Here is a 25,178-nt window from a genome sequence, read left to right on the forward strand (position 1 = left end):
CGGAACAAAAGCCACCGTCAGCCTCAGAGGATGAACTGTGCTTTGAGCTGAAGCGTGGCGGGCCCCGTGTCTCTGAACATGGCTGTATACGCTAGGGCACACAGCTAGGTCCCGAAAGAATGTGTCCCTATCACTGAACTATAACCTTAAATCTGCAGTGACCAGGAAGTCCCCTGGATTTCTGCTATAGGGACAGCACATGGCAGAGACTTTGTTACAGAAGATCAGCCTGCTTCCTAAGACTTATGAACAATTTTTGCCCTAGAAAACTGGATTTACTGGCCAACCTTGTCATAATTAACTCAGTAACTTTGACATAACAATCTTTTGTGAATTCAGTCACTCTTAATAAAACTGAATAGATTATAAAACACCTAAGGATCTAGATCATCTTGCTGTCAGCATAACAAATGAAGTTTGGGTGTTTATTTCAGAAAACCGTGAGAAACCCCAACTCCTAGGACACATCCTGTGTCCCCCACATTAGACTAGCACCCACATCTTGACCTGAAGGCTTAGTACCACCTTTTAGCAAGCAGTCTTCATTTAAACTTTGGAACACCCTCAACCCGCCCATGGGTCTATCTACATCACTGCCCAGTAGTCTGGGTGCTCAGCAGCACAGAAAGGCTTTCACCAGCCCCGCTCATCAGTGAGGCACACACGCATGCTTGCTCTCTCTCTCTCTCTCTTTCTCTCTCTCTCTCTCTCTCATACACACATGCACACACTCCTTTGGTCTCTGGCCTCTATGGTTTTGCACTCACTGCACAGTGTAACTGGCTTCTTGGCACCACATAAGGCTGTCTCTTTCCCATCCAGTTTGATGATACAGAGATGGACGCAAAGAGGAGAGGTATGGCGAGAAAGTACTGCTCGCCTGACAGGTCCCAGGAGTTTCATGAACAGAGATCTTGCCCACCTTTGCTCTGTGGATATTGACTTGCAGCTTAGAGAATGGCATGTCCTTCCACAGCACCACTGTCCAAGTGACATCATCACGGGATTATCATGATGTCCTGATGGTATCATCCTGTAGCCATTGTGGTGGCCTGGATGTCATTACAGTGACATGCTATCCCGAAAGGGTCGTCATATTCTGATGATACTATCATGATGTCCTGATGGTGCCATAGAGTGCCATCCTGGCATCGATGATGCCACATTTTGATGATGTCATCACCCTCCTCTGCTTCTGTTCCTTTTCTCTGTGCCTTTTTTTTCATCACCATGAATCACCATCCACGGTCTCTATAGATCTATCCTCCTGCAGGAGGCTGCACATGTATTTCCTTGCCTCTTCTTAAAGGAAATGGCGTAAGTTGTCACTAAGCATTCTATTTGCTTGTTTGTTTGTTTGTTTGTTTATTATACAATGTCTGCATGTATGCCTGCAGGCCAGAAGAGGGCACCAGATCTCATTGTAGATGGCTGTGAGCCACTATGTGGTTGCTGGGAAATGAACTCAGGACCTCTGGAAGAGCAGCCAGCGCTCTTTGTCACTACGCATTTTTAATGAGCTGAGTGTTGTGAACATACTTCACTCTATGGTACCATGTCTGTCTGCATGGGGGCGGGGGCATGCCTGTCTGCAATGGCAGCATGTGCCTGGCATGGAAGTCCTGATGACCCAGCCCAGCCCGGAGCTCCAACACAGACACTGATTCTTTCATTGCAACCCAAATTGGCCTTGTGTGTGGACCCTGTCTTTGGAAGAGCAGTCTACACCTCTAAGTCAGGCGCTATCTCCTGAGATACACCAACACCTAAACCATATCCCAGCATTCTATGTAAGACACACTGACTCTCCCCACGTGAACTTCATTCTGAGGAGCCAGCAGGCCACACAGCAGGCTGAACTACAGATCCCGAAAGGATCAACCTGGAGAGGGAGATCTCCTTTCCATCGTCATTCCCACCATGAGCCTCATCTCATCCCTGCAGTCCATGCCCCTCCCCTTTACCAAAGTCACACATTCCATGCATTCCATCTTACTCCCCCAAAGCTGGGCACCTAGCTCTCCAGCCCCCCATCATCAAGAAGGGGCCCTCACCCTGCACAGCCTGTTTGCCCACCAGATCCTCACCACCTTCTACTCCCCCACTGTCCCTCAACTGCCCCATGATTCACAGCTGCTAAGACCTTCTATGAGTCCACAATGAGTCCCACCATTTCTTACACACCTGTCACCCCCACTTTCAGCTCCACAGGGCATCCCTTCCCTGTCCCCATCCTTCTGTTCCTACTAATGGCAGAAGTGACTACAGTGCCTGAGACCCAGGGAACTTTGTGGCCATCTTTAGGGACACAAATGGGGTAACAAACTGAGGCTGATGGCACAGTCCTGGAATATTGCAAGTTCCAGGCCTGCCTGGGCAACAGAGAAAGTTCAAAGCTTGGACAACTTAGTGATACCTTATCAAAAGGGCTGGGGCTGCAGCTCAGCAGCAGAGAGGCCCTGGTTTGATCCTAGGACACATAGAGTCAAACACAGAGAGAAGCCTGGAAAAGACACTGTGTGAGGTAGATTTGAGGAGTCAGATCCTGCCTTCTGAGCAGGCTCAGGGAGAAGATGCCCAGAGGAGCGGTGCTTTTAACCCAGTGAACACAGCAGACTTGTTCCGACACTTCACAGTGAGGCCCCTTGGGCTGAGAGACCGTTTGTTCTTGGAAGCTCTCCAGAGCTTTCCGACAACAACAACAAACCTCTAGAAGCATGTAACTCTTCGAGGAAGCTGTGGACCTCTCTAGATTGGCAGCCAAGATCTGGGTAGCAACTCCGGTCTTGTGAGCATTTCTGATGACACACTGGGGAGCTGGGGCCTGGGGAACCAGAAAATAGGGCACTGGAGATCACAGGGGCAGCAGAAGCCAGGGCAGAACACAGGGCAGTGGCAGGGGCACAGGGAAGAGCTGGGAAATAGCTGAGTTTGTTCACATGTGTTTTGGGCCTGCTCCAGGTGGACACAGCTACTTCCTATGAACTCAGTTCTAAGTAAATCATTAAGAAACCAACTTGCAACTGACGTATTGTCTGTAGCTCTGAACTATAATGTCTGGATAGGTGAGTCAATTCCAAATAAAACTGCCAGGTGTGCCAAAGCTACACAGAGAAATCCTTTTGAAAGAAAGGAAGAAAGAAAGAAAGAAAGAAAGAAAGAAAGAAAGAAAGAAAGAAAACAAGCAAACAAAAAACAAACAAGATACCTGTCAAATGGTTTCCAAACTGCAAATGCATTCCTAAACCATGCATTCTCCTCCTTCACACTGAAGTCCCAGAAAAACATATCCCTACTAAATACCTGGAAGGCTGACTTAGGGTTCCCTAGAGGAACAGAACCAGCAGTATGAGTATATAGGTACATATATATTTTAAATCAACTGACCTTAAAATGTCAGTGACAGCTGAATCCCACCTGAGAGGCTGAGACCCTCTCAGGTGGGAGTGGCTGGTCCTTAACAGTAGGGTCTTTGCAGTTGGAGTCATCCCACAGTGGCTGTTTCTCACACAGGTGGAAGGAGGGGTCATGATGTGGACATGCTAGGAGGAGGGAGAATGATGAGGGCATGACAAGAGGAGGGGGCATGATGGAGCAGTCACGGTGGAAGAGGAGTCCTAATGGTGACAGGAGGGAAGACCATGGCACTCTTATTCTCTCCTAGGAAGACATATTTGCACTCCATATCGCAGAAAGGAATCCGACCATGCAGTGGACTCTGTCATCTGCCACCAGGTTTCTGCCTTGCCCTCTCCGGGAATGAAGTGGGCAGACAGCAAAAGAAGAGAATGGGTGAGCTTCTCAAGCAGCCTGTGTATATGTTACCCCCCTGAAAAGATCACAAAGTCCTCCATAGCAGGCCCCGTGCTTCCTTCTTACTCCCACAGTACCTCGCAAGAGGCTGGGTGAGCCTCCCGGAAAGGAAGACAATGGCACAGGACTGGCCGGGTGATAGTGGACAGTACCATCAGTGCTAGCCAGTAACGTGAAGCATCTGGAGGCCAGGAGTGACCCCTGCAACGCAAGGACAGTGTCAGAAATGCAAGACGACCCAAGCTGGGGCTGTTGCTGTAGTGTTCTTGTGGATGAGGCCCTTGTCCTCTTCAAAGAGCTGAAGAAGCACGTACAAATAGCAGAAAAGTGGGGAAAGGGGGCTGTTCAGAAGCAAAATCAAAGTACAGGCCAGATACGCTGTGAGAGAGCAGCGTCAGAGAGCAGGGGGTTCGCTGAGCTAGAGGCCACACTCAGCTGCCAAGACCCTGAAGGCCTGCCTGGGACTTCCATTTGAAGGCCTAGAAGGAGGAGCTGGATGCTGAAGGCAGAATTAGTGACATTCTGCTTTGACAGGCTTCGGTTATGTAAGCTTTCTTCACCACATACATCCCTTCCCATGATGCATCTGACTTTAACCATATGCATGCCTGATTGTAAGCATAAGGTAGTAAATAGTTTTTCCCTGAACATTGATTTTTGAGGACAGTTTACCTTACTGCTGATGTGCCTATAACCAGTCTAGGTTTGATTGACTCACTATTCCTAATTTCAGGGTATTTCAGGATGTGTCTGAACACACACACAGTTGCTAAGGGTTGCTAGGGAGCTATGTGTCAGAGTGACCCGATTACCTTTGCTTGTAGACAGGGTGTTGACGGGCCTAAGACAGCTAATCACATTGGTAGGAAAGAGCTATGCCAAATAGGGTCTCAAGTTCTAAGCTATCCTTAGGTTTTCCTGCCTCAGGGTGACTGGACCAGGCCTCGCTAGCTAAGGGAAGTCCAGAGGAGGCATACTCAGACATAGCTGGGGCAGCTGAGCAAGTGCTCAGTGACCAACCCTGCCCTGGCTCTCCTCGAGCACCTTCCTCCCCTTCTGAGTTGCTACATCAGACATGTCCTGGGGAGTCCCCCCCAGGCTGAGGTAGCCAGGGGAGCAGAATGCTAGGGATACCCAGCAGGATGGACCATTTTAATCTCAGAGGAAACTGCCACCTGACACCACAGCCTCTGATGTTGGCCGCTGGGCATGTGTGCTGGGTTGGGGGACGAGAAGTTGTGTAACTTTACCTTGAGGTGTGGTGGGGATACAGTGGTGGTTTGGACACGTGGCAGCTGGGGTCTTCCCAAACACTGACCACACTGAGGTCCACGGTAGGTTGGGTGGAGTCATAAGGCCAGAAAGAAGACAGGGCCAAGAGTGGCCCATTCACCTGCCAGTGTTCTGGGAAACACTGCCGGGTGGGTTGGATGCTTCCTGGACTGGTATATAGGGCCACTGATCCCCACAGCCGACGCAAGAGGCTGAAGAAGTGAGTTAGTGTTGAACAAGGGTAACTCTCAGACAGATATAGTACCACTGAGCCCAGTCTGCCCACAGCCCTGAGCCCTTGATTCTACAGAACTAGGCATTCTATGGGCACAATCCCCCTGAGGTTGATGAAAAACCCGGATCTCACCTGAAAGGCAAAAAAGAGATAGTTTATTCTGAGCCAAATATGAGTAACACAGATTCAGGTCATGTGAAAGCACACTCCCATGTGAAAGCAGTTTCATGCTTCTTCATAGTAACAGCACAAAAGAAAGTGATGGACCAAGGCACTTGCCACATATATTTGGTAAAGACCTCAGGTGGTTCCAGCAAAGTTCTGCTGTAGGTTTCTAACATTTCCAGATCACCATCTTAGCTTTTCAGTTGGTTTTGGAGGCTAACTGTCTGCTAAGACTACATCCACAAAAGTTTACCTGATATTTGAAGGGATATAAGTCAGACAGACCATTGAGCAGTCAGTGGCTATTAAAGAAACTAAAGATAGCCCAAGATAACCTAGCTCTGGATGTGCAACATTCCAAGTCCATAGTCACAATGACACGGAGGGGACAGGAGCACCAGAAGGACACCAACAAAGCTAAAAATCTGAGCCCAGGGGGGTCTGCAGAGACTGATGCACCAACCAAGGCCCATGCACAGAGAGGACCTAGACCTCCTGCTCAGATGTAGCCAATTGGAAGCTCAGTCTCTGTGTGGGTTCCCGAGTAAGGGGAGCAGGGGCTGTCTCTGACATGAACCCAGTTGACTGCTCTTTGATCACTCGCCCTGATGATGCAGCCTTGCCAGGCAACTGAGGAAGAGGATCCAGGCAGTCCTAATGAGACTTAACAAGCTATGGGCAGATGGCAATAGTGGAGAACTCCCCCTTTCAGTGGACTAGGGGAAGGGGATGGGAGAAGAGGGAAGAAGGGTGGAACTGGGAGCAGTTGAGGGAGGGGGCTTCAATCGGGATATATAATGAATAAATTGTGAAAAAAATAAAAATAAAAAACAAAGTTCTACTGAGTCAAGCAGCCTTGTACAATCTTCTTCTGAGGATGGGGGTTGCGGGTGGGCAAGGCTTTGTCCTGGAAATGCTAGTTTACCCAGGTAATCGCAGAATGATGTCTGTAGCCCAACTCCCATTCATGCATCGCTATTCCATATATGAGACTCTAAAACAACCTTAAAGAGTCTGTGTGGCTTCTTCTCCCCACCCCTTAAGATTTCAGCTTATAATTGACCTCTGCGAGATGGATTCAGCACTTTGAAATCCGTCAACACTGCCCGCCAAGGACCCGGCAGCCTGCACAGGCTGCGGTGCCAGGCGCCCTCTGGTGTCCACCTCTAAGATAGTCAGCCTGGGAGCTTTCATTCTAGGTCAGAGAGGGCCTGAGGCAGACACCTGGGCACACCAGACCTGCGACTTTCCCACCCCACAAAGCCGAGGAATCAATGCAGAGAGAGGGCACAAGCGGTGTGCCAGGACAGTAACCTCACTCCCGTCCACCGTCCCCACCCAGAATCCCCGTAGCTCAATTCGCTGAATTCATTTGGCTTCGAAGGTAAGCCATAAACACAGATTAACATTCCTGACCAGTAGTTTATATTCAAAGAATCCACTCATGAAGTGCCTGCCCTGAGCGCTGTGTGAAACTGTGGGTGGGTGCTTTCCTCCGGAATCTAGCCTGGCATGAGTGAGTTCCTTGTGTGTGAGCATGGGGAGAGCTGAGCAGCAGTTGTGGTTCCAGGTCACCCACATACTAAACACTCTGTGAAGAGGGTAGCTTGAGTCTTCTGGAGGACAAGGTGAAGGACGTGAACAGAGCAAACTCCTGGAGCTGCTTCTGCCAGGCTCTCAATGGATGGTCCCCATCTATGTCCCTTCTCCCTTCATTGCTCCCCTAGAGATAGTGAAACCAAGTGCACTGGGGATGAAGCCCTTGAGCCCGAGGCAGGAGGATTGTGAGTTCTAGACCAGCCTAAGCTATAAAGCAAGACTATCTCAAAACAACTCTCTCGTCTATCCTCCTCCCTTCCTCTCTCCCTCTTTTTCTCTCTCCCTCTCCCTCTGGTTTCTCTGTTTGCAAGCACAGAAGATTGATTAACTTTTTATGTCTAAACGTATGTTTGTACACCATGTCTGTGCTTGATGCCATCAAGGGCAAGAAGAGGTCATCAGATCTCTTGGGACTAGAGTACAGACGGTTATGTACAGCCAAATGGGTGCTGAGAATCGAACACGTGTCTTCCGGAAAACCAGCCAGTGTTCTTAAATGACTGAGTCACTTTCCAGCCCATAAAACTATAAAACATGAGTGATCTGCCTGCCCTCACACCATAGACACAGAAACCACACTTGTTTTCTTAGAAGGAAGAAAATCAAAATGCTAATCATCCCTAGGGCTTTCAGACATGACTAAGTCAACATTGCTCATTAAGCACACTGAGCAAACACCTCCCCATGCCTCCGTTTCCTGTGAGTAAGAAGGAAGATGCCTGGGACTGACAGTTCTGTGAGATGTGGCAGCTGGTTCCCAGGAAGCATGTTGGGGTCATGATGACACAGGAAGTGCTCACGTAGCCAGGGCCATAGTTCACAGAAGCAGTTTTTTTATCAAGGCCAGTGGTCCCAAAACAGACTCATGGAGCAGTGGGACAGAGCAGAGCCCAGAAAGAACCGCTTTCCTGCCCCCCGACACAGTTCCAAAGTCTGCACACCCATGGTCAGGGGGGTTATAGCAGTGACCCCACTCTTACCCCAGTTTTCTCATCGCTGTGACCAAAATGCCTGACAAAAGCAACCTAAGGGACAAGGGGCTTGTTTGGGCTCCCACTGTGAGATTACAGAGCAAGACAGAAGGGTGGCAGGGAGGGTGGGGCGGCAGAGCTTGGGGTGGCCTGTCACTTTGTGTCTGCAGATCAGGAAGCTGAAAAAGGACCGCCATAGAGCTCAGTTCCGGTTTCTCTTTTTCATTCAGCCCAGGGACCCACCCCATGGGGCAGAACCTCCCACAGTTGGGGCGGGTCTTCCCACCACAGTTAACCCTACCAATCTAGAGACACAGTCACATACCTGCCGGTGTTTGTCTCCTAAGTGATCCTAGGTCCTGCCAAGCTGGCTTTGTACTAACCTTCACGCTGGTCAGAGGACATGAAATTCATACAGGAGTGGGAAGCTCAAGAGATCTGGACGTGGTGGTGGCTGTGGAGCAGTAACTATTGTGCATTGGAAAATTACTGAGAGTAGATCTCAGAGGTCCTTGTCATAAAAAAAACGGTAACTATGCAGCTGGGTGCGGTGATGCACCCATCACCTATCATCTTCGCAGGTGGGAGGTGGGCGCAAGAGCATCAAGAGTTCAAGGTCATCCCGAGTTTTAGGCCAGCCTGAGTTATAAGAGAACATGTCCCATAAGTAATAAGTAGTAATTGAGAGACCAAAAAGATTAAAAATTAGCAGCTATTATTAAGGCCTGAACTATGTGGGTGGAGAAGTCCAGTAATGCCCTGAGGGGAAGGACCACCTTACTGCATTCTTTCCCCACCCACTAGAGATAACAGTTGCTAAGGAACTGGCCCATCCCTCTAGGGAAGGACACCAGGTCATTATGGTCTGGGGACCTTCCTATAGCCAATCAATTCAAAATGTAGCATTTTGACCAATAGATGCTTGCCAGGCAGGAATCGCCCCTGCCTTGGGCATGCTGGGAGGGACCAGAATCTAAAATCACCCAACTAACCTGAGCACTGGGTGCTCAGCTCCCACCGCTTCGGAGGAGGGGTTGTGTAGGCCCAAGCTGCAGCTTGTAATTTACAATAAAAAGAACCTCATGTATTTACAGCGGAGTCTGTTTATTTCTGGTCTTTTGGGGTTTGTGAACTGGGCAGAACATTTATAAAAGCATAAGAATAATTAAAGCATTTTTAATCTAGTGCACAGGTCTTACCCTTAGAGTTCTAATCTCTTCATGGTCTAGACATTCCTATTGAATTACCTGAAGGTGGGGATCCTACACCCAGATCCTACATCTCAAGATCCCAGACTCCCCTGTACAACAGGACTGCAAACCACTGGGAGGTGAAAATGTAAGTTATGTTACGCCATCCACAGAGTACCCCAGACAGGCCACATGACTTTCATCCTACTATAGGCACATGTCTAGGGTAACCAGAGGGTCAGCCTTGAGCAGCAACTGCAGCAATGGCCACTGCATTGTGGCAAGCCTCCGCCAGCACAGCAGGAACCGCGAACTCCCACACGCACTCCAACAGGCACTGTGAAGCAGGCACAGAGGGGCAGGGGCTGGCCTCCTGGTGGGATGTAGTTAACAAGGGCCTCTCACAGGAGTCAGCCTGGAGCACCCTGCTTTCACACACTCCCGGGAACAAAGTGGGTGTGAGATGGAGGAGTCCGGCCATTTTTCTTACCTTGTTTAAGTCTCTGCATCAGGCATGCATGCATTCGCGGGGCCCCTGGACAGGTGACTTAGTCCTGTGTTTGAGCACACGGCCTTTGTCCCCCTCCCCCCCCCCACCTCACAGTTCCCCTATCTAAGTCGCTGAGTTTTCTGTTTCAAGTGCCTCATCTGTGAAGTAAGTATTGAGAGGGCTCCTGATTGCACCTGGCTTCCTGTGACTGCTGTTACCCTGATGATTACAACTGTCATTAGATTTCCCAAACTAAAATACAAGACAAAAGCAACCATCAGGATATTTATTGTCTCCGGAGAGACAGGCAATAAAATGCGAGGTGATGAGCCAGGTCTAAAGGCAGATTGGAGGAGGGCCTGCAGCTTGAGGGCCACTGTCAGCACTCCAGGGCCTGACACTGCAAACCACTGGGAGGTGAAAATGTAAGTTATGTTACGCCATCCACAGAGTTGAATAAGGGCCTGAGCTTATTCCTACGGAGGCTGGCCCCTTGGGGAACTGGAGAGACCATGTTCAAATGTCCGGGTGCATGAACTCAAGTCTCCTCAGGCCACTGCCCACTCTTTCCAACCAGAGGTGAATACCCCCCTTCCCAGGCCCCCAGGCCCTTTCCTCCCTCCCTCCATCGCCAGGAGCCCCACTCAAGTGTTCCACGGGTCACCAGGCATTATCCACAGGTTGCTGTGTCCCAGGGGCAAGAGGAAGACACAGACCCTGACACCCGTCAGGGCAGGCGATGAGGCTGGATGACGGTGTGTTTGCAAGGTCTGGGTGGGAACCTGGCCCGGGAGCCGCTCCGCAGCTCCATTGCCTTTCTTGGCACGTCCTTGAAGACAATTCAGAGATGACTACTTGGGTTCAAAAGGAGAGCATGCCAATTCCCTTAATGCCTGAAGATGCATGCGTCCCAGCCCACCGATTCACATTTGTGCGGGGCTGTCGAGAATTCCCTTATCTGCCTCTGGCAAGGCGCCATCCCTGCAAGGTCTTCATTACTTCCCAATTGTCACAATTTATTCGCTTCATTTTTCTTGTTAGGAAACATTTTAAATATTAATCTCCAATCTTGGGCTGCTGTTAATTTAAAAGCCCCCCTCGTTTATTAATGACACTTTTACTTCAGTCCCACCCCAAACCACTTAAAGAGGCTCATCCACACTGCCATGCACAGGCATGTACACACTGTCACACAAACACACCCGCACTGCCAGGCACACAGGTGCACTTGTCCTCATGAACATGCTGCCATATACACATTGTCATGTGTACACCGTCACACACAGCCATAAACACACTGCCTTACACACATTTGCACATCCATCAACTAAGTGTTTTCTTTCAAAGCAGAGAGGCAAGTGTGCTCAAGTGGAGGGTCATATACACACTGTCATGTACACACGTACACATGCTGTTGTAAACATGGGCTATCATACACACATATATCCACAGGCTGTCATGCACATAGCATGTACACAGACACCCACATGCTGGCATGCACACACATGCACACACAGCCTATACAACTGACTAAAGCAGAGCCCTAGAGTCCTTTCTTTCCTCTCTCTTCCTGGTTAAAACCTGATTGTTTCATCTATTCAGAGGCCACTGTCACGGTAACATACACTTGACTTTCATGAAGGGAGAACTCCCAGGAAAGACTGCAAATGGAAAGACACATCCTGTGTGCCCAGTTCAGAACACTCAGTACAGGGCTGGAGAGATGGCTTAGCGGCGAAGAGCGCTTACTCCTCTGGCGGAGGGCCCAGGCTTGATTCCCAGCACCCCCAGAACAGCTCACAACCATCTGTAACTCCAGAGCCAGGAAATATGGCGCCCTCTTCTGGTCTCCTTGGACACTGCATACATTGGTGCACATACACACAGGCAGGCCAAACAACCATACACATAAAATAAAAATAAATCTTAAAAAAAAAAAAGTCAGTGAGGAGGGGAAAAAAACAGACTCTATTCCAAAGAGAGCTTTAGGAACTCACAAAGGTGGTGATAGAACCCCTGGAAAATGCACAGAAAAAGACAGACAAGCCCAGCTGTAGCCACATGATTCCAGCATGTGGAGGCTGGAGGTGGGGGCGGGGGAGGGAAATACACTCATCAGAAAGGAAGCCAAGCAGCCCTGGGAAATGGAGGCTGGCAGTCTCACCTTCAGGAAAAACAGTGCTCACAAACCTCACACCCAGTTGCAGGTTTGGGTGGGACAGTGGTTCCTCCAGTGAGTGGTCAGCCGTGGAAGGGAGTCCTCTTCCGCCAGGTCAGTCTCTGTGGCTCAGAGGGCCATGGTCAGGTGCTAACCTCACAAGGAATCTATTGTTCCCTGAAGAGTTAAACTGACAATCTGAGGGGAGGAAGGAAACAGCCTCAGGCCAGGAAGCCTGGCTTTAACAGGCCAGCTCCAATGAGAGCCACAGCCCAAGAAAGCTCTTAAGGAGAGCAGAAGGGCTAGGTGCCGAGAAGGCCAAGAAGGCAGGTGGACTCAGCCCAGGAGGTGGAGTGCACAGGAAAGGGAGCCCCGACCTCTGTGACTCAGCATAGACCTTCCCAGCTTTGCGTCCATCTCTCATTAGCTCCGAAGCACCCCACGCAGCTCCTCAGTATCAGGAGGCCACAAACGCTCACTGCAAAATTAATTAGGGGGTACTTAAGAGGGGAAAAACAATCTGCTTCATTAACCAGCATCCATGAAGAGCCTCCCCAGAACTAGCAGAGCAAACAGGTTTTCTCTCAAGAGCCTGCGCTAAACACTCGTAGCCTCTTCCAGGTCGGTCTGAAGCCGAGTCTGTGCTCTGGAGGAAAGAGAATGACAGCTGCTCCCCAAGAATCTGCCTGGCCTGGGGGCGGCAGAGTCTTCCAGAGAACGGAGCCAAGAGGGAGAAACAGGAAGCCAGGGGACTGTTACGGAATTTGCTCGTGAGAAGCGAGGATGGGCAGGCTTGTGGGCAGAGCCTCAGGCTGGGGACCCCAGTGAGTTAGGCAGAAGCCCTTCCTTCAGGAAAGAGCGCAGGTCTTGCTGCTGATTAGACAAGGCCCTCCTCTGCAGCAGAGGGTGGTCTGGAGCTGAAGGCCTCCGGACCACACCCACAAGACACCCTCCCAGCAACAACATGCAGAACCCCTGTATTACTGTCCTATTGCTGTGATAAAAGGCCTTGACCAAGGCAACCTAAGAGAAAGTTTACTTTGGCTGATGGTTCCAGCAGGATAGAAGTCCGTCATGGAGGAATCTTGGCAACAAGTGGCAGACATGATGGTAGGAGCAGGAACCTGAGAGCCCATATCTTGAACCACAAGCATGAAGGAGAGAGAGAAACTGGAAACTCAACACTAGTTTAGGAAAGGGGCCAGCAAAGGCCTCGTGAGTTGCCTAGCATTCAGGCTTGACCCAGAAGGCTTTGATGGGAGAATGAAGAGCGAAATGGGGGCCAAGTCCCAGTACTGTGCCCACATGGCCAGTGTGGTAACAGAGTCAGGGCAGATTGAGGCTGGGGCTCCAGTGCCTGGGGCTCCAGTGTCTGCCCGGCCCCCTGCAGGGCCTGCTGACCTCATCACATCCACCTCAAGTCAGTGGGCTGAGGGGAGTGACCTCACTCACTGTGCAAATGTGAGAAGCAGAGTGGGGACTCCAGCCTTACATCTCACTCTGAGGCAGGAGGCTGTACATGGAAACTAAAGCCTTTTAGAGAAAATGTGTAAGGCTGCAGAAGTATATGAGAGGCTTTAAGTAAGATAAAATCACAGATGATGCATAAGCATGGATTCAGGGAAGGGACAGCCAACCTTCACATCTGACCAGTACATGAATACCATGTGAATGCTGATTGGTGTTCCAATAGTAGACAAGAGACTCGGCCACTTAAGAGCAAGACATCAGCCAGTGGATTACATTGAAGTGCACCTACCTCAATGGAAGCTGAGGGGACACCATGACCCAGGGGGAGGCCAAGCTTTAGCTTATTGATCAAAAGACAGCAGCAGGCTTTTGTTGATTACTAGGGTGGGCTGAAGTTTAGCAGCTCTCCGCAGGTCACAGCACAGTTTCGGAAGACGTATGTTCTTCGTGCGAGCCGGCATCTTAGCTTTGTGCTTGGGGGCTGACAGGCAGTCCACTTGCTTGGAAATCTGCTGGGTCACACTGAGCACCGCCCCTTTCTTAAAGACCAGGCTTTATGATGGGGTCAGTGCTTGAGGCACCCGAAAGCTACGAGGTCGGGTTAGAAGAAACACACACTCACTCTAGCACGAGAAAGGTCACGTTCACCCTGCGTGATAGTACTAGACAAAAATCTCCCTTAGATGATTGACAGGCCAGCATGCAGAGCTGGGTGGAAAGTGACCCAACATTGAGGCAGCAAAGAGGACAGACAGGATGAGACGGAGATGCCAAGCATTTTACCCTATTCAGTCACTGACCAAATACCCACAGTCCAGGAAAGGACTGGTGTCCTGGAAAAGTACCTTTAGGCTTCTGCCAAGCGTCCTGCATGCTGGTACCACAAGCCAGGTGGCAGCGGTGTGCTCTGCAGACCACAGCCTGCACCACACCAGCTGTGGAGCTGAATCCAGGGACTTAGAGAAGATACCTAAGGGCTGAGTCTTTTTCCTTCTCGTCTTCTTCTGTTTTATTGTTTAAATAAAACTTCAAACTTTCATTAAAGTGCTTAACTACAGAAAAGCAACCTAGAAAACAGCCCTGTCAGAGGCAACAACCAACAAACAAACAAGCCAGGCTGTTTTAAAGACCAAGGAAGCACTGAGCAGAAGCGAAGGCCTTATAAGTGCTGGATAGTTGGGCTGAGGGGGACAAGGGGCTTCAAAACGTCTCAGAATACTGGTGAATAGGTAAAAATCCTTGAAACCTCACAGATCATCACACAGCAAACCGCAGATAGGTGCGGAGTCCCTTTGTGAGTCTGAGAGAACACTCACAAAGGGTCACAGCATGGGTGGAGGTGAGGAGTGAGGGGCATCTTCTCCTTCCCCTGACTCTCACCGGAAGAGGAAGAGTCCAGGAGGAGAGAAGCAGGAGCTCTGGCCAGGTGACCTGAGGGGGAGGGGAGGAAGTTGGGGAAGAAGAGACTTGGATGAAAGCCCTGTATCAAATCTGCCCTTTGCGTTCATGCTGTGGTCCTTACCTGTCTCACACCCATTGGTCAAGGTTTTTTTTAATTTTATCCAGGTGAGCGACTGTGATAGTTAATAATCTCTCAATGTGACAAAATCTGGAATCACCTAGAAGGCCTGGCCTTGCCTGTCAGGGGTTATCTAGGAAAGCTTCTCAGAGATTATCTCGATTAGGTTAACTGAGGTGGCAGCGTCATTCCACGCCTGGGGTCTGGATGGAATAAAGAGAAAGCTAAGCAGTAGCATGCATCCTCCTCTGCTTCCTGCATGTGAATGTAACGTGTCTCCGCAATCCTGCCACCATGACTCTGAGGCCCTCAAACTGTTATGATGTATTTAAAATGCCATGCATACAACAGATCTGACATGAAAGGAGTTTATTTGGAGGAAGGGAAGAAGGTAGTTAGGGCATGAGTGGGCCATGTGGATAAAGAGAGAAAAATATAGATAGACAGACAGAGAGAGAGATGGGGGAAGGGGCACCCCAACAGAGAAAGGGGAGAGAGACTGAAACAGCGAGGGCACGAGAGCCACAAAGTGGCGGGTTGGTCTGGTGCACAGCTCAACTGCATGGCCAGGCGTGTCTGCTGCCCACCTGGTGGGCGGCACATGATGACCTCACAGGTTACTAGGCAACCCAGAAGCAGGCTGCCACATGATAACTGTGAGCCAAGATAAAGCCTTCTTCCCTTAAGTTGCTTTGGTTGGCCATTTGTCACAGCGGTGAGAAAACTCACACAGTGACTAACTGTCCAGACAGACATGACCGGCATGTGTCAAGACAGAGGCCTCGCCATAACCTGCAGTACAAATCAAACTGTCCTGTGCTATGACTGACCCCAGATGGTCTGGACATGGCTCACACCTGCTGTCTCCCGGCTCTGGACCGCTGCTTCTGATTTGGGATCAATCAGAAAGCCCCATGTACCACCCTGACCTACCCCACAGCTAGCAGCCAAAAGCTTGCCACCGCCCCTGCCTCCCTCGGCTCCGGCTAGCCACCTCCCGCAGTTCCTGGGCTGAACCAGGGTCTGCGGCACACCACAGTTGCTCCCTGGGGTCCGACTGACTAGGCGGCTCCTCCTGCTCCCGCTAGAGTTTGACTTCTTTATTACAAATGATTTTTTTCCAGAAAGTAGTGTTGCTGTTGTTTTTTAAGTGTGTCTTTGCGTCTCTGTGTACGTATGTATTTATGTGGTGTATGTATGTCTGTGTGTGACGTGTGTGTGTATATGTATATGTATGTCTTAGTTAGGGTTTCTATCGCCATGACAAAACAGCATGACCAAAAAGCAAGGAGGGGAGGAGAGGGTTATTTGGTTTACACTTCCTCGTTGCTGTTCAGCACCAAAGGAAGGCAGGACAGGAACTCAAACAGGGCAGCTGGGAGCAGACCCTACCCAGCTCATTAGTGACACTGGAAACCTTGTCTCAACCCCAGATGTGATGTCACTAAAATTTCCCAAATGAACATAAGTTATTTCCCTCTTTCAAAATACCCCCTCAAGCACATAACTTTTAAACACGCAACATGAAAATAGAGCACAGGGACCCCCAATTCTTCCTGAAGCAGGTTCTGTGCGACGTCACATCCCTCTCCCCCCTCCCCCCCCCACAAATGAGCAGAGGCTACTTTCCTCGGTTGTCACTATGACCCCAGGCCATACTCTGCTATTCCCACCTGTCAGCACTGCTGAGACCCCCAGGTGTGAGATTCCAACACACACACTTGGATTATTGTGTTTACATTTCAAGTGCAATCCCAGTTACTGAACTCCCTCGGCTTCTTATTCAAAGGGTACTTAAGTGCAGCTTGAGGACATCTACTGATTAAACGTTTCTCGGCCCAGATGAGGATGAGCACAAGAACAAGACGGAAGATACAGCAGGAGCCAAGAGCCCCATTTTGCTAATTACAATCTTTCTGCAGAGTGCCCTGGAACTGAACTTCTCCTTAATTATTTATGACCAATGACCATCAAAAGAACACTCTCTTTTCTCATCAGCTCGAAATAAAAGTAATATCCTAAAGATTTTTTTTTTCCTTTCTAGAACCCTTGGGTTCTCTTCCACATTCAATCAGTCTTCCAGGAACAGCAATGAAGGCATCTGCCATTAGGTGACCCATCTGAAGACAGACACACCCATCAGAGGGCAGCTCTTCCGGTGTCTGGCCAAAACTGTCTCTGCCGGTTTGCAGGTGGGTGCCAGATGATGGCCCAGACTGTGGAAAGGCAAGTGAGCCTGATCAGTACAAGAATCTCCAGCATCCTAAAACCTCCCACAAGCCCTCAGTTAGCCATCATGTTCCACTGTCAAGCTCCCTCAAGCTTGGAACTTGCCCATGCTCCACTGTGCAACACATGCTCAGGAGCAACTGCTGAGAAGGGAGCCCAGTTCATTTGGAGCCAGCTGAGTCACCTTTACTGGTCCTTCCTGTGAGGCTTACTAGGGTCATGTGAAGTGGCCCATGGGACATGGGCCTTCTCATGTCTATTGCCTCCCTGATATACAGGGAGAGTGGAAGAGGTGAGCTGGCCCTTCTCCAATAGTGGGAAGCAGATATCATATCTACTTCCTGATTACCTGGACATGGGCACTTACAGGGAGTAATTCCAGTACTCATGGCCAATGGCTTTCCAGACAATCCCCGGAATGGTAGTGCTTCGGGGAGAGACAACTGTAAGTGCTCATGCACACACACACAGGACCACTGCATCAGTGAGTTTTCTTTGTTGTTGTAGAAGAAGAAGATAAAGAAGAATGAAGGAGGAGGAGAGGGGGAAGAAGGAAGAAGAAGAAAAAGAAGAAGGAAGAAGAAGAGGAAAAAGGAGGAGGGGAGGAGAGGACCAGTTGAGCTGACTCAGTGTTTGCTGCAAAGCCTGATGCACCTAACCCTGGGCCCCACAGAGTGAGAGAGCAATACCAGCTGCTACAGGCTGTCCTCTGACAGCCACACGTGTGTCACGGCGTGTGTGCATGCCTTTATACAGACACAAGAAACAACAAACAAGTCTAAATTGCCCACCAAGTGGCTAAGAACAGGTGCGGATGAACACCTGTGAGGCCGTCCAGGGTAATGGCTACTACAACCTATGATTATGACTTTGACTATATATGCCACCCCACTTCCGTATGAAATCAAGTACCTCTTCACTGTGGCACAAATATAACAATCTCCCACGGCACCGGCACAGGAAATGAAGGCCCCTGCTGTTGGGGCCTGAATCAGCGGGCACACCCTGCTGGGGTTTGCCACTGCTGGGCCTACAGTCTCTCCTCACAGCTACCAGCTCTGTAGAGGTCAACCTCCTGTCAATCAACCTAGACCTAAACTGCACATTACCAGAGATTTATAATACTATTAATACTTGTTCTCAGGGGACTCTGTGGTCACATAGAATATGGCAGTAACTTCCTGAGACTCTAATTCAGAGCGCTGTAATTACATTGCACAGGCATGTTTTGATTACCTATAAAGTTTAATTTATCGTGAGCGTAAGACCTAACGAATAAATAAGTTAAAACATGCTAATTGGGCTCAAGAAAACAATCAAGTAATCAGAATGGCAAGGTAAGTCTACTAGCCTAATTAAGATAAATGACGTCACGAAAAAGCATGAGCTGCCTTACCCTGCTAGTTAGCTTCTTTCCAATTATCGCTTGCACCAGCCTCCAGCAGGCTGCTGCACCCTAAGTTTTTCTTCAGTAGCTCTCCAGCACCGCTACATAGGTATAGATCACACTGGGTTTTTTCTTTACAAAATAAACAAGCACAGTGAAGAAAGGGTTGTTGCAAATACTTCTAGATTTGGCCAGAAAATGATCTTATTGGTAGCTCCAGTTTTAAAGTTACAAACAAGGGACTAGAGAGATGGCCCAGCGACTAAGAGCACTGGCCGCTCTTCCAAACCAGAGACCTCTGGTTCGGTTCCCGGCACCCACATGGCAGCTCCCATTATCTGGAACTTCAGTTCCAAGGGATTCGACGCTCTTTTTCTAGCCTTCATGGGCTGCGGACATGCAGATGGTATACAGACATACATGCAGGCAAACACTCAGACACAAAAAATAAAAATAAAATTACCTTTCCCTAATGGCCCTGGACTTTATGATAATAAACAGTGGCCATCTGTGACACACATCTGAAGGTGACAGTGTCCAGCTATTCCGCCTTCTCGTTCTTCTGGTAACTTCGCCCAAAGCATTACAGTGAGGCGTGCATGTCACCACGCCTCCCCCGCTACGTCACTCTGCCTAGCCCAGCTGCGTTTACAGAGCTTCTTCACCGAGCACTGGTCAGCAGAGGTCACGCGTCACAGACAGCCAGTGTCTCCTCTCCTCCCCAGTGGTGCTCAGTGACTAGAGAAAAGCTCTTGCTTGAAATTTGGGGTTTCTTAGACCTGTTAAAGGGTTTTGGTAGTATAGAAGTTACTTTACTCTGTTTAACAGGTTGGGGCTCCACCAATTCTGAGTATTTAGCCAAGACAATGCTGGGAAAGCTTCAGACTCACTTCAGTAGGTGCTGGGGGAGCCAAGAACACTCTTAATGGAGTTCACTGGCCTCACTGATCTGACCCCAATATTGGCGTTGCAGCCAAAGCCATGTCATTAAAGTTTTATTTGATACCATAAACCCCCAGGTTTATAATTATTCACTTTTAATAATTTAAAGCTATATTTCACCAATTAATTTTTTAAAACTTCCTAGTACTCATATATTAACTGAGAGTACAAAATACACAGCTGCTTCGACTGAGGACAATACAGGGTTTGTAAAAGCTGCTGTTTTAAACCACAACCTTTTATATGCTATAGTTTTTTTTTTTTAATATATTTACTTTTAAATTAGATTTATGTGTCTGTGTGCAAGCATCCACCGTTCCTGTGGAGGTCAGAAGAGGGCAGCATATCCCCTGGAGCTGGACCAGCAGGCAGTTGGGAGATGTCCCATATGGGGTTTCTGATAGCCAAACTCAGGTCCTCTGGAAAAACACCAAGCATCCTTAACCACCAAGCCATTTCTGCAGCCCCTCTTCTCTTTGTAAAAAAGATCTTTTTTTCATGTGATCAAGTAAATTTGAAGAAACTGCCAATCAGCATTCCATGCAATTACGCTGTCAATTAATTTGTTTTTCTATGTAGCAAGCCCGACAGTTAATTTAAAAGGAAACATTATGGAATAGTCTTTAATTAAGTAAAGAATTACTTAACAAATAAATATTCCTGACAGGGCACTCTCATGATTCAAAATCAGCTGTGTGCTTGGTTCAGCTGAGAGGCTGGCTCAACCGGATGTCTGCAGAATAGGGGAGGAGCACAAAGAATGAACGACCTATAGCAAGTCCAGACTTCACACGAGAGCCTGGTGTGCCGTTAGGAAGCTGTAGCAGGAACTGTCACAACTCTGAAACATACTCACCCCTGCAGGCCTTCCGCACTCCTGCCTCTTGCTGAGGGACGTTTCTCGAAGCCACACTCCAGTTATAACCAGACTGGGGGGACCACCTGAAACTTGCTACCTCAACACACCGGCTCAGCCATCGGCTCCCCGGGTTCAAGGACCACCTGCCATATGTGAAATTCAACTCTGATTTTATGATGCCATTAAAATCCTTAAGATCAGAATCATTTATATGCCAGCACTCAACACCCAGCTTCCTCTGGGTGTCTCTGCCAGGGGATGCACATCCATGAAGCAGCACACATCACACACGTCACCCGGAACAGCAGTAACAGAGTCCCCAGCTCTGGCAACTTCTACTTCCCTCCTGTGTTTATTTTTCATTTAATCTCGGTGTGTGTGGTGGCAAAATCATTAAAATCTCAACTTCTCTATCCTCGTTTTGAAGCGGTAGCTTATGGATGTCTGCAGTTTTTAAAGGAGGGCTTCTCTTAAGAGCGTAGAGAACTCCTCTGAGCAAGCTGCTGTGGGATTGTCAGGAAAACCTTGTTCAATCCAGGCGAAAGGGCGCAGAGGATGGAGGAGCAGGAAGAATGTGAGTGGCAGGCCTGGGAGAAGGAGACGGATTCACATACTATTTACTATTGCTGTTTGTTTGTTTGTTTAAAATTGACAGATAAAGCTTTTTGCATTTATCCTGTACAGCATGAGTCTTTAAAGTCCATATACATTGTGGGACAGCCAAGTTCGTAGGGTGTTTTCTTGGCTATTGGCTGACGTGGGAAGGCCTCAGGATGGTACCCCCCCCTTGGCAGGCGGTGTAAGCAAGCAGGCTGAGCAAGCTGTGGTGAGCAAGCCTGTAAACATGGCCTCTGCTTCCGTTCCTGCCTCCAAGTTCCTGTCTTGAGCTCCTTTTGTGGTGGACTGTCATCAGCACATGAAAGCCAGGTAAATCCTTTCCTCTCAAAGTTGCTTTTGGTCATGGTCTTTAACACAGTGGCAGAAAGCAAACTAGGACACAAGATGTCCACAGGAAACTTCACTTGGAGCCATGAGCTTTTTCCTCATGCAAGCCTGACTTTGCCGTGAGTTGTATTACATGCATGATCTAAGCTAAGTCAACCTGAGCAAAAAGCGTGTAGGGATTTTTTTTTTTACATTAGTAACCTAATTCTAAACCTTCTTCCTTATGACGTGACCAGTGCACATTACCAAATCATATCTGTGTTTTCTGTATAGTATCTGGAAGCTTTAATCAATAAACAACAAAAAATTAAGTTCAAACCTACTGGCAACAACTGGGGAGTCGAGGAAAGAAGGGACTAGGTATAATTCACTTAAGGAATAGCCAAATTTTATACTTCCTTCTCTGAGTCAAAGGTCTTCTTGTCAGGGCCTGCAGGCACCATTTCAGGCCAGCTCCACCTAGGAGCCTGAAAAACGAAATAGATAGGCAGGCCTCGGACACCTTTCTTGTTCATTCCCACTCCCCACTTCTGACTGACGTACTTCCTCTAAGATGTGTCTTGCCAGAGCTGCAGAGCACAGCACCACACAGTCCTGCTGCAGTGGAACATACCACCTAAAATAAAATGCTCCCTGAGCTGGGAAGGAAGTTCCCACTTGGCAAAGGGCCTGCCATGCAAACCTTAGGGTCTGAGTTTGGATCCCAAGTACCCATGCGAAAAGTCAAGACATAGGGGCACATGGCCATGACCCTAGCACTGAGGAGCGTCAGGACAGAGATAGGAGGTCCCTGGCCAGCTGGTCTAGCCAAATTGGTGAGCTACAGGCTTGTGGAGAAATTTTGTCTCAAATATAGAGAGAGATTGAAGAAGCCCCCCAACACTGACCTCTAGCCTCCATAGGCATGAACACACACATGTGCACACACATTAATACATATACCATACACACACGCAAATTTAATTTAAAAAAATGAATTAAGGCTTTCAAAAGCAATCTTGTGGCAGAACAGGGAAGCTTTAGACATTCTGGGTCTGAGACCAGGTTACACTGGCTCTAGTTTGGCTAGCATGGGTGCCAGCACTGTCATATGGAAGTTGCCTTACACTGGAGGCTTGGAGAAGGCGTATCAGAGAAAAAGCAGAGAAAAGCACCTCACAGCATGCTATGTGAGGAAGGTCAAGGGCACAGACAGGAATGCACAAGCCTAGACTCTGGAGGAAGCTTCCGGGGACTGTTCAAAGTGTCTTAGAAAGCAGTGTGGGGAGGGAAGGGCTTGTGTGGTGTATGTGTCTCCATCACAGTCCACCGTGGAAGGAAGTCAGGGCAGGAACTCAAGCAGCAGCAGATGCAGGAGCCGTGGAGGGACTGCTAACTTGCTCGCTCCCCTGCTCGTGCTCTGCCAGCTTTCATATGCAGCCAGCTCCACCTGCCCAGGGACGGCACCACCCACCCACCACAGGCTGCACAGGTTGATGAGAAGCCGAAGTTCCTAAGGAGAAACTCATAGAAATGCAGAGAAATGTGTCCGGATGAAAGACAACTAAAGGTCCCACATCCTTGAGTGGGAGATTATGGCTGCGCATCCCTGCAACACAGGAAACAGCATGGGATACTGTAGGCTGATGGGGGATATGGTCCATGCCACCCAGCATGTCTGAAACAACAGTTAGCACCACCTCTACACTCGGTCCCAGCTTACCCATAAATACTCACGGCTGTGACCTGGATGTGCCGTGTCCCCTTGCTTCATGTGTTGGAGGCTTGGTCCGCAGGCTGCCAGTGTTGGGGAGGGGTGCAAACCTTGAATGGTGAACAGCCTCAGAGACATCGGTTATCTCCTTCCGCTATGGGTGCTGGAGGTCAGCCTCAGGCTGTCAGGCTTGCACAGCACAGCTTTTACTCAGAGACCCATCTCACTGGCCCGAGTCAGTCTTGCTGTAGCTCTCGCTCGCTCGCCTGGAACCCATTACATAAAGGGCCTTTGGATCACCGTGGGAGCTCTGTCCTCACAAGATGCTGAGGTAATGCCTAAGGCTGAGTCACTACAAAAGTCTGAATGCTGTCCCACCCTGTGTTCTGTGGCCCAGGTACAGGCCCTCACTCCTACAACGCTTCCCACTGGGCCCACCTACCATGATGTGAGCTAATGAGAGGGCCCTCACCAGAGCCCAACCGATGCCACTGAACCTCTGAGATTGGCAGCTCACGAAAGCTCTTTCTTCCGTGAGTAGCCTACCTCACCCAATACTGCACTAACAGACCAGCAGCATGTAGTTCATACACTCGGACAACATCCTGACTTAAATGGTTCACGGGGTTCCTCATGCTCCCAACTTTGTTCTTTTCACGGACGAGCTACGTGGCCTGTCACACTCTCTTGTCAAGTGCGGCAGCAGCAGTTAAGCTGCAACTTGGTCACCGATGCCACCAAGAGGAAACACCGCCCTGTGAGGAGTTTCCTCATCGTGTCAGCATGACACAACAGTGTTCTTACATCGGCACAGTGCCTGTGTGTATAGCCAGCAGTCGCGTTCAATGATTTTGCCCATGGGTAGGCTCACAGGACTGTGATGAGAACACCTAGGGAGGCTGGGCTTAGCTATGATGTCCGGCAACAACAGCCTTGATGTACAGTTCTCAATCAGCTTAATGGTACATCGCCATATCGTAAGCCACAATGCATCTGTCTGTGCTGCCTACGTGGATAATATATATGTGTGCATACATATTTATATACCTGTATGTTGGCTTTTGCTACTGGTTTTAACTTTGGGGAACATTTATTCGTAGCATATATGTGCATCTGCATGAGCATATGTACCACAGCACACAGGTAAAGGTCAAAGGACAACCTTGGGGTCCTCCTCCTCCTCGTCCTCCTCGTCCTCCTCGTCCTCCTCCTCCTTCTCCTTCTCCTCCTCCTCCTCCTCCTTTTAAATCATCACTTATTACAATATATTCACTTTTTATCCCAGCTGTGGCCCCTCCCTCACCTCCTCCTAATCCCACCCTCCCTCTTCTCCCTCTATGCCCCTCCCCCAGTCCACTGATAGGGGAGGTCCTCCTCCCCTTCCATCTGGCCCTAGCCTATCAGATCTCATCAGGACTGGTTGCAGTGTCTTCCTCTGTGGACTGGTAAGGGGGAGATGATCAGATTCTAAGTATAATTACAATAAAAGTTACATGTGAGGCCAGGAGGGTGGCTCAGCAGGGAAAGGCACATGCAAGCCTGGAGACATGAATTCAATTCCTGGACCTACGTGAAAAGAGAGCGCTGACTCCAGAAAGTTTTCCCCCTGTCCTCCGCGTGTGACCCTGGCACTTGTGCCCACACATACACACCATGCACACACACAGTAATAATATTTTTTAGTTATGTGCACTTACCTGAATGTAGTCTCTGTGCTTATCAGAATTTTCCACTGAGTGTTCTCACACTCCAGATGGCCATGAGTAACTGAAGTGCAGAATCGAATGTGGGGATAAAGGAGGCTACAAGGCTCAAACTACTTTCCAGAGTGAAATGATGAAACCAAATGGTTACAAAGGGAAGTTTTCTGAGAGTAAAATATGCCTCACAACTTGGAGGATTATGATCACAATTTTTAAAGTAGCAAGGATAATGGGGGAAAGGGAGCCTGGATACCATGAGGATGTCCCCACCCCTTCCAAAACACAGCAAGCTGGTTATCCACGCACTCTTGGGGACAGAGTGACATCACTTTTAAGACATTCCCTTACACACACACACACACACACACACACCCCATGTCGATCATCAAATCCTCTGCAAACCTATACAGAGTGCCTCTGAACGGAGGGGGAGCCAGAAGACTTTGTATGTAAACACGCGTTTGCTTTAATCCCAAGGGTGGAATTTTAATTGAGCTACAGTTTGTCCATACCTGCCAACTGTCTCGTGTGGAGCATG

At 49.1% G+C, this 25,178-nt stretch overlaps 1 long non-coding RNA gene across 2 annotated transcripts in view; it reads right to left on the reverse strand.

Annotated features, from left to right (window-relative positions):
• Positions 1–23,199, reverse strand: part of LOC132649743 (uncharacterized) — a 37,410-nt gene extending 14,211 nt beyond the window's left edge. The window contains exon 1 of one of the 2 annotated variants that reach the window (XR_009588258.1): positions 22,961–23,199. This is a non-coding gene — a long non-coding RNA (uncharacterized LOC132649743). Of the gene's footprint in view, positions 1–22,946 lie in introns of both variants that reach the window. The other variant, XR_009588259.1, reaches the window with a different exon arrangement.
• Between the last annotated feature and the right edge of the window lie 1,979 nt (positions 23,200–25,178).

The sequence above is a fragment of the Meriones unguiculatus genome, chromosome 21 (assembly GCF_030254825.1).
Source record: "Meriones unguiculatus strain TT.TT164.6M chromosome 21, Bangor_MerUng_6.1, whole genome shotgun sequence".
NCBI lineage: Eukaryota > Metazoa > Chordata > Mammalia > Rodentia > Muridae > Meriones > Meriones unguiculatus.